Genomic DNA, 10,221 nt, shown 5'->3' with positions numbered 1-10,221 from the left:
AAAAAGAGCCACCTCCTTTAAAAAAAAATTGCACAACACCAGAAAGATAAGTTTTTCTACAGGATAAGCACGGAAAGTGGATTTTCCCCACAAAATCGTACACCTTTCTGGAGAGAGGAATTTAGAAAATTCACCTGGTTCATTCTCTGGCCCCTGGGTAAATTTAAGGAGTTGTTCCTTGACCATCTGGGGTGGTTTTGATGTTGTTACTATTGGTTTTATAATCACATGCCAGGAACGGGGGAATTGGCCCCTACTTCCTTATACCCAGGACCCTTCGAAGGCATAAACCAGTAGCTTTAGTGGTCCTTGGGGACCTGGCACCCTGATGCCTACCCAGCCGTCGCCCACCAGGCAGCCAGAGCTCGCTGGTAAGCACCAGGCATGAGGCTCCGGGCTGGCTTCCTCCCTCTCTTGCACCCTTTCCTACCTTGGAAAAGCGCCGTCCATGCCCGCAACGCTGCCTGGTCTCTGGCAGCAATGCCACCTGACTCACTCCTGCTTGCTCTCTGGGGTAGCCAAATGCTAGGTCGCTAGAACTTCTCCTTCCCTCCCTCCCTCCCTCCCTCTCTCTCTCTCTCTCTCTCTCTCACACACACACACACACACACACACACACACACACCCTTTCGCTGCTGTCAGAGGATTAATCTGGAAAGGTGATCGAAGTACCAGATCCCGCTCACAGTTGAGTAAGATATATGCAGACAGCCTCTCAGCTCCAACTGTGACTTTGCCAGGCTCCTGCCCCTACTTCCCCTAGTCTGCCTTAAGTATCCTTTGTATGAGAAAACGGTGCTATAGGATGCTTGTTCTCTAGCTGGAGTCAGAGCAGCCAGCGGGATCACAAGAAAAACACACAAGAAAAATCAAACTTCTCTGAGAAAATGTGAATGAGTGAAATTTAAAGGGAAGCCTAAGAGAACAGCGAGCAGAGGACCGAGGAGAACATTGCATGCCCTGGGTTTTGCTCAGGAAAGCTAGCAGTCCGAAAGCGGCGCGTTTTCTCCAGCAGCGGGTCCCGCACGGGAGAGTGCAGCCAGCACGCTTTCGGCTTCCTTCTCCAGGAGGCGAGCAGTAACTTCCTAAGCTTACCTCCATCTCTCCCCCGCCCTTCTTTCTGGTTTTCCGTCAGCGGGGAGGGGCCGCCCCCGGATGGATGGGGGATGTGAGGTGCAGGGAGTGGGGACCAGAGGGGGGTACTCAGCAGTTGGTGCTGCGCCATCCCTTCCCAGCAGGCGGCCCGGACACTGGTTCACTTCTCTCCCCACGCCTTCCCCTGGTTCACCCCCCTTCCTTCCCCTTTCTCCCCCTCTGTTAAGTCCCTCCCCTTCGCCATTCAAAAGGGCTGGCTCGGCACTGGCTCCTTGCAGTCGGCGAACTGTCGGGGCGGGAGAAGCCGTGAGCCGGAGCTGCACTGAGCTACCCGCGCGGCAAAGCGGAAGGCAAGCCAAACAGAGTGCACAGAGTGGCAGAGCCAGCGGCGATACAGGCAGTACAGGCAGCCCGGGCTGCCTGAATAGCCTCAGAAACAACCTCAGCGACTCCGGCTGCTCTGCGGACTGCGAGCTGTGGCGGTAGAGCCCGCTACAGCAGTCGCAGTCTCCGTGGAGCGGGCGGAAGCCTTTTTTTTCTCCTTTTCGTTTACCTCTTCATTCTACTCTAAAGGCATCGTTAATAGGTAAGTAACCGGACTGGGTATCTGTACAGGGTGCTGCCAGGGAGGCGTGAGTTCCACACTTAGTGCGCGGACACTGTCCGCTGCCTGCCCCTGAGGTCTGAACTATGACAACTGGGTGGTTTTAAAGACGCTTCTACTATTCTCTCTTCCCCCTTCTCTTCCCAGGAGGTAAGAGAAAGAGCAAACCCCGGAGGTGAGCGCAGGGAGAATATCTTTTTGGCACTGCCACCGCTGCGCTTGGTTACTTTGGGAAAACTCACTTTTGTCAGAAATGTGTCGGCGCATGAATTTCCCCGACATTGGCTGTGCAAAAAGGTCTCTCCCTTTAATGGGTGCAGCCAGCTTCAGTGAGGCTGAGGGAAACTCTAAGATTGGGGCGGTTGTTGACAAAAGAGCACGTTCCGGACTCCCGAGTCGCCCGGCAGAGCGATGGGAGCTGAGGGGCGATGCCTCTAGCCGAGAAACTGTCCCCGGCCTCGCTGCGCTCCTCTGGGGGCTCGGGTTTGGATCCCTGCCAGGCTGGCTCCAACCCTTGAGGGTACGACCCTTGGCGCAGAGCGGAGAGCCAGGAGAGCCAGGAGCGCACAGGGTTCCCGGTACTGTTTCTCTTGGCGCTCGCCTCCCCGCCCTTCCTTCCCGCCCTATTTATGGGGCTATACTCAGCCAGCACCTGCTGGATGTAGAGATGGTAGGTGTGAGAAATACTGCCTATTTTTTTTTTTTTAAACCAACTTATAATCTAGCCGGAAAACGGCATCATTTTCTCATTTTTAAAACAATGACTCTTCTAAGAGTATTGCCAGACATAAAAGGGTTCCCCTTTCTCTAAAGAAATGACTTGTAATCCCTTAGCCAAATAAATAAATCAATAAACCGCCCACCTATCCCATAAATAGATGGTGTTTTCTGAGAGAGAACCGAGAAACAGTTCACGTCCTCACAAAGGAATTCTTTTTCTTAAAGCGCGTAGCGATAAAACGGCTTTTTTTTTTTTCCCCGAGAAAAGTAATGTACCTTTTAAAAGAGATTCATCGGAAAATGTGACTTTTTAAAAGCGAGTAGCCGCAAACGGGTGCATTTTTTAGACTTTAGAAAAGCGGAGCGGCAGTCCGCCCGGGTTGCAGCTGGGACTTGCATCTGAGCGCTTAGTCGCAAAGGGACTGAGGGGTAGGCGGAGAGGTCACTTTCTCAGAGTGTATAGCCAGAGCCGCTTCCTTGCCTCTCCCAAGGAAAGACTTTTAAAGCTTAACCGAAGATGGGCCCTTTTGCTTCAGAATGATTTATTCCGCGTTCCTCTGCTTCGCCCGCCTGCGGCTTAGGGTGTGGGGCGCTAGGCTGCTCATGTGAAGCGCTTATGGGTGAGCCCTAGCCTCTCCGATGCAAAATGGGGGCTGGGGGCTGGGAATTGTTATTTGCGCCACTGCGGCACACACCCACAAAGCAGAAACCGTGGGGAAGAGGGGCTAGGACAAAAGAAAAAGAAAGCTCAACAACAAACAAAATAAAAAATTTTAAAGTGTCCTTTTCTTGTGTGGAAACATCACAAAATGGGATTTAAATCCAGCCTAGGATCTGTTTGTACGAAGAAAAGTGTGTGGAAGAAACTGGTTGAAAATCCGGGTAGAAGGGGGAGGGGGGCAGCAAAGATGGGGAGGAGGCGATGGTGTCATAGCAGTCTCCTGTGCGCTCTTAGCGCTGCAACCAGGAAACAACCTGAGGAGCATGCGGAGAATTCCGAACGCTGAGCACAACACCTGAGAACATAGCGGTGCTTTGTGACTTAAAGCGACCGTCTTCTTAGGCCCGCTAAAAAGTAAAACAGGTGTGACTCAAAATAGAAAAGGAAACGGTACTTGCGGGCACCCGCGCAACTTGGTAAAGACTGACGGAATTCCACTTTTAATCTTGTTTGAAACAAACTCTCGCAATCCCGGCAGGAAATTCCAGCGCCAGGGCTGGCCTTTCCTCTGTGGGTCTGTGTGTGTGAGTGTATGCGTGTGTGTGTGTGTCGCGGCGGGGATGGGGGTGGGGAAGCAATTGGAAGCAAGTCGAAGTAATAGTGTATGTACACGTTTCCCCCTTTCTTGCCTTTGTCTGGTTCATCATAGAGCGCGGACGGTGTGCGGGCGGTTTTGACGAAAGAACCGAGAGATGGATGCGCTAAGGTCTAAAGATACCTTTCTCCCTCGACTAAATTAAGAATTGCGCGTGCAGTTCCCAAAAGCTGAGTCCCGCTGCAGCTGCCAGGGCGCCACGCTCGCCAAGCGGCGAGGGAGCGCCTTTGCCTACCAGGCCCGAGAACCCTGTTCTTCAGTCGCCTTGGCAGGGGCAGCCCCTCCTTCTGGCAATGATGTCAGCTGCAGAGAGGCTTGGCCCGGCCGATAGGAAGCCGAGCTGCGAGTCCGACCCGCAAGCGCGAGCAGCCCTGCCCCGCGCGCTCCCTGCGCGCAGCCGCCCTCGTGTCCCTTCGGCCCTTCCTGGGTCCCGGCTCGCAGCCCCCCCCCCTTCCAGTCCCTCGCTCCTCAGAGGCGCGCTAAGGCGCCGGAGACGAGGGTGGCCACTGCTGGCGGCCCGCCGCGGGTTTTAAACCCGGAGTTCAAACCCGGATTTGGGGTCTTCCCTCCTCCATTTCCTCCTTTCCTCCGCGCCCCAGCTCTCTCCCTTTTTCAGCTTGCACCTTAACTATTCACAGTGAATTTACTTATTTAGCAACATTTTAGAGGGCAAGTGTTCCAGATGCAATAATAGTAGTAACCGGTGTTAAATTTCTGCTGTTTTCTCTCCCCTCGGGTGATAAAAAAGAAGGCTGTGAAGACCGGCCTCTTTAAAAACCCCGTGGCTGCTGCTTCGCCTGTCACAGAGCAAGCTCTCTAGAAGGCGGGGAGGGTCATCTTTCCCACAAAATTGTGCGGTGGGGGAGGGTTTGTAACCTTAGGCGAAAGCGCTGGCTGGGGAGTCCCCTTCACAGAAAGAAGAAACTGCAAATTGGAAGTTGCGGAAAGGCTGTATCCACTACTGCCATAGGGGAAAGACCACAATGCTCTTTATTTAGAGACACGCGCTCCAAATTGGGATGATGCAGGAATAGGTTTCTTTAAGACGGAAGCCCGCTGCGGCTTCCCTTCTGAGCTTGCTCTTCTAGTCTTAAGGAGCAAGCCCCTGCTTTGCCAAATTTTAGGCTAATCTGTTTTCCTGATTGCGGACAATTCCTTCTTCAGCTTTGGTAGAAGGGCCGCAGCATGCAGTTGGAGAAGGTTGCACAGGGCAAGAGGGAGGGGCAGAGGCAGGGTGTGTAGAGGCAACTGGCGCCTGGAGCAGAATTACCTTCCAAAGGAAAAAAAAAAAAAAAAAAAAAAAAAACCTTCAAGCGGTTTCGCAACAAACTGCTTACCTACTGTGTTTTGGTTTGGACGCAGGTGAGAGATGTGGGGAAAGGGAGCAGAAGCAGAGAATTACTCTGATTTGTAAAAGTAGGATTTTTCCTCCTTCCTTTTCTTCTTCCCTTTGATGAAAAGCTTCCCTTTCATGACGTATAGCTGGCAGTAAACTTAAAGTTGCTGTATGTCTGAAATACAGGAATGGAAAAGAAACTCCGACCAAGCATAAAACACACTCATTTTCTAGAGCTCGATCATTTACTAAGGGTTGAAATAAACTGTGCACCCCCACTCCCTGCCCCTTCCCCTGACTCCCTGGCCTTTTAGTCACCGGAATGGATTCTGAAGGACGCCCAGGTAATGCTGGATTTCAGCAGCTGAAAGCCCTGGAAAAAGGGATTGCAGGTTTCACATTCTTCCTTCTCTTGGTATTCAAAACTTTATATTTTTTGCAAGATAGAAATTCTTGATAGAGAGCTTCCAGACTGCTGGTGGCAGGGAAGAAATCTGGTTAAGAGACTCAGAAAGCAGAAAATTCTTTTTCTCTGCGCAAGCAGCCCACAACAGCCTTTAGCTAGGATTTATAAGATTCTTGGTGGAGAAAGGGGAGGCACATCGACAAGGAGAGTTTATATAAGCCACTGGCTTTGAGTTACATTGAAAAAATATGTATGGCAGCCACGTTTTCTTAGTGGGAAAGAATTATACAGGGAATAAAATTTTGAAAGCCAATTCTCTCCAAGAATCTTGCTTCACATTTTAAAGGAGGTGTCATCCCTGTATTTATTCACTGAAGAATCCACAAACTTTAATTAGTCACCTACTGTGCCAGACAATGTGCTAGGTTCTAGGAATACAAAAGAGAGTATGACAAACATGGCATGGGCCTCTTTGAGCCATGACACTCTTATAGATCTAGGATACAATGTGATAAATGGTGTAATTGAGCATAATGGAGGGAGGAATTCAGTTTTGTTAAGAGGTCGAGAAGAGGTTCATAAAGGAGGGAGAGGTCTGTGGTTTTAAAAATAGTCATTCCTGGTCAGTGGCTAGCCAAGAAATATATCTGGAAGGTCATTCCCCACACAGAATAAGTAAGGGAGGGCATGAGGGCTTGATGTCTTGTTACAAAGTTTAGAGGTATATGTGTATTTTGTAGACCTAAAACGCCTTTGACGATTTTTTCCAGGAAATTTGTTAAAGTAACAACAACAAAATAGCCTGAGAAAACTGGGCAATAGATGGCACACAGTAGAAATATTATTGTTGTTTGCATTTAAATGAAGAATTGAATACATTGATGTATTACAGTAGAGAGTGGAGGCAAACATGTTAAGAAGGTAATGTAACATTCAGAAAAGAGGACAAATGAATGAATAGGGCCTAAAGCTAATCAGTATAACTAAGAAAGAAAGGAAGGCTACTTTGGGGAAGAACATTTCTCTTTAGGCATCATCATCTATCCACTTAGATCTTTTTACCATCTCACTTTCCCCATCCAGCCTTCGAAAAATTCCCCATCTTCCATCTATCGAGTAAACTCTCTGTGTCCTGGGGAGACCCCCACTCCTTCAGCAACTTGCAAGCACATTCATCTTCACCTCACCCCATTTTCTACACACATCCCTGCATCATCTCTGAACCCTACATCATGTAACAGTTTACCTACTCAGCCTTCTTTCTACAACCAGTTAGAGCCTCTTAATCTCGTCTTTTTCCTCCCTTTAGGCACTAACAGATAGCTGTATCTCGCTTCTTTTTCCTCCTCTAAGTCAGCTATCCCCCGCCTCTTTCCCCTGCATTAATTATCATGCTAATTTGTCTACTCAGTTCCCCCTTTTACATCCTCCTTCCTATTAGCCACCTTAGATTGTCCTATCTTTCATGGACCTCAAAGAAGCTAAGGGGAAAGAAAAGCCAGCCACTCTACTTTAAACTTGCTTAGACTTGCCAAATTTTCTTCATCAAGGTTTCTTCCTTTCTGTGTCTTTTGCTGTTTTATTTCACACAAGACTTTTAGTGGAATTCCTTCAATTTGTTATATATTTTTATTATGCCTGCAAATGTCTGTTTTCCTTTGGTTGTGGCTAGGGATTCAAATATTGTACTTTGGGGAGTATTTCCAACCTTTCTGAATTTTTCACTGACACACTCCTGACACTGTTTCTCTGCATCCCATCCTTTCTGCTATATTCTCTTCCCCTGGGTCATTCCTTTTATATTTTTGGTGAAATTTTCTTATTTTTATTCCCTTCTCCCCTCTTTATTTTATTTTATTTTATTTATTTTTATTTTTATTTTTATTTTTTTGCTTTGTGGGATTGGTATAGAGGCTCAAGTTTAAATATTTTGAGAAGGCAGCCCCCTCAGCAGACCCCCTCTGCCCACATACAGGATTTTAAGGTCTGTGTCAACGTGCGTTCATGTCAACATACAATTACCAATGTTCAAAGGCAAAGGAGCCCTTGTTTGCTTTATTTTAACTGCATTCTTCGAAAATTATTTTTGTGTGTGTATAGTAAAGGTGCAATTCTCATATCGTCCTTCTCTGTCTACATTCAGTGGAATTGATTCAACATCGTTGGGAATTGGGAAGGGAAGAAAGAGTGTGCTGTAAAAATACATTTTTCATCAAAGACATATATACATTTTACCTTTGGGAAAAATAAAATATTTTGGAACATTTAATTGCATTGACTTTATATTACAACATTCCAAATTACATGTCATTGTCTGAGCAGAGTTCTGTTATTTGATGACTTTATTGATCATTCAGTATCCAGAATGAAGAAAACTAGGTAAGATGTCTTGATGTTCCAAACTGGCTTGCAATGTTCAAATTAATCATATTTGAAATGGTGTTACTTTTCAATAGAAGTTCTTCACAAAGGCATCGTCTCTAAAATGTGGTCATCTTTTGTTAGGAGAAAACATCAAATGACCTATGTGCCATGGTCCCTCAAGATTTATTCTCTGTGCAAGGTTCATTGTAAAATAAAGGTTTATCAAATAGAGAAAGCTATTTTAGATTGAAAGTGTCTTTTGATATTCAGTTACATCTGGGGAAAGACTGCATTCTCATTATCAAACAGCACCAAAACATGGGAAAAACAGTATTTTTCAATTACTGTTTGGAATTTGAGGAGTGGCTTGCCAGAAATTATAAATGTACCTGTTATCTTTTTGCAATCTAAAAATCCTCAACTGTTCAAGGATTTAAACTGCCCTTTTAATTGTCTCTAATGTGTTAAGCATTGGATCAATATAATACATATTAAGACAAAGAACATCAGTGGCTATAACTTTTGTTTCCAGCCCAAATCTGAAAGAATGATTTTTGTACACCTGCTCTCTTGAATGTGTAGATTTGGGTAAATAGGAGGAAAGGAAAATGAAAGAAGAGAATAAATTCCGGAAGAATATTTTTCTCTGTTCAATAAAAACTGTTTTAATAATCTAATCTAACTTTTAGCATGACAATGATACAATTAATTTGCTGATGGATTTTAATTAAACTAAAGGAAAAGTCATTTCTTTTAAAAATCCTTAAGTGATTAGAGTGCAAATTGAGATTTTAACTCATTATATAATTCAGTTACTATAATCACATAAAATGAAATTAAAAGATTGTTTTCCGTCACCTTTATTTTGATTCATTCTTTAACTCCTTCAATATGTATAGTATTTTATATTTTTATATCATTTAAAAAGTTATTTTATTTTAGTCTCATAAAAATTTTTGAATAGAAAAAGAAGGCATGATTATACCCATTTTGTCAATGGGGAGACTGAAGTTCCCACTGATGAAATCAGCTCCCTAAGGATTTCCAGAATTAAGAGGGGAAGCCTCAAGAGGATTGATGGTCTTTAGTCTCCAAGCCAGGTCTTTTCCCAACATCCCTTCTTGCCTCTCTTGTATCTTTAAGTGTATGTTGTCAAAGTTCTGAATGTAAAAAGCAAAACATATACTGTGTTTTGGATTAAAAAATAAAAATTTCAAAGATGAGTATATTCAAATACATTAAAATAAGTTTGTCAGTTAATTTTCTACCAGCATTATATTCTCTTATTTAGTGTCTTTGTGCACTAGGCTTTGTAAAAATATGATTTCATATATATTATTTATAATACTATTTATAATATATATAAAATCATAATTATATATTATTTATATATTGAATATATATGAATTATATATATTAAATAAATGGTAGAACTATTGAAATGTTAACAGTACATGCTCATACGCTTCTTCCATTTTGTTTACAAAGTAATTTAATTATGACACATCATAATGACAGCCCATAAAGTTTGAGTTTACTTAATGTAGCAAATATTTAGTGCTATATCCTAGTATCCTACTGTCATTTTTTTTAGAACACCTGTATTTTTACATAAGATTTATTTTAGGGGATGTTTGCCAATGATTTTTAGGTAGTGTTTTTTTCCTGACATGACATTTTGGAAGCAGCATATCTTTGGTAATCAGTTGAGTATGGGTTTGTATCATATCAACCAAAAGGATATTAAATCCCCAAAATACAAATCATTGTTTGTTGTCTTCAGATTACAAACTCTTTTTAGGTACAGTGAGAGCAGGGGTTTGAATTGTGTGAACACAAGGTCTTGTATGATTTATGTTTTATTAGTGTCTAGAGAGTGACCTTGGGCAAAAACCTTCACCTCCCTGGACTTCAATTTCTCCAAAAGTAAAATGAAGGAATTGTAAGTTATTTCAAGGCCCTTTGCAAAGGGAAAAAAAAATCCTGTGATATTTTACAGAAAGCAGTAGACATCTAGGACATTCTTTCCTTGTCCCTTGGCTCTGCACTTATTGTCAGTTTGACTGTATTGATTCATTAACCATCAATAACTAAAGACCTATGGCTTGTCCAGCATTGCAATACTTTAAATGTGAAGGGTGGCCCTTAAGGAAATTTCAGAGGGTACTGTCTTTGAAAAACTTATATTCTAATAGGGCTAAAACAATGAATGACAGCAACAACAAAGTCATATATAGTCACATTAAATTGAATTCAACAAGTATTCATTGTCACTCTACATTACAGCACACCAAGTATGGTGCAGGTTTTGTAGACTCTGGAAGTGGAAGGGACCAGAAAGATAATTTAGTCCAAACCCCTCAGTTTACAGATAAGTAAA

At 44.0% G+C, this 10,221-nt stretch overlaps 1 protein-coding gene across 1 annotated transcript in view; it reads left to right on the top strand.

Moving 5' to 3' along the window:
- The first annotated feature begins 1,305 nt into the window (after positions 1 to 1,305).
- Positions 1,306 to 10,221, top strand: part of PCDH11X (protocadherin 11 X-linked) — an 808,894-nt gene continuing 799,978 nt past the window's right edge. Inside the window, exon 1 of the mRNA XM_023202925.2 lies at positions 1,306 to 1,681. The gene's annotated coding sequence lies outside the window, so the exon portion shown is untranslated. The remainder of the gene's footprint in view (positions 1,682 to 10,221) is intronic.

The sequence above is a fragment of the Piliocolobus tephrosceles genome, chromosome 12 (assembly GCF_002776525.5).
Source record: "Piliocolobus tephrosceles isolate RC106 chromosome 12, ASM277652v3, whole genome shotgun sequence".
Lineage (NCBI taxonomy): Eukaryota > Metazoa > Chordata > Mammalia > Primates > Cercopithecidae > Piliocolobus > Piliocolobus tephrosceles.
Note: the sequence above shows the minus strand (reverse complement) of the source record. Positions and strands in the feature narration are given on the sequence as shown.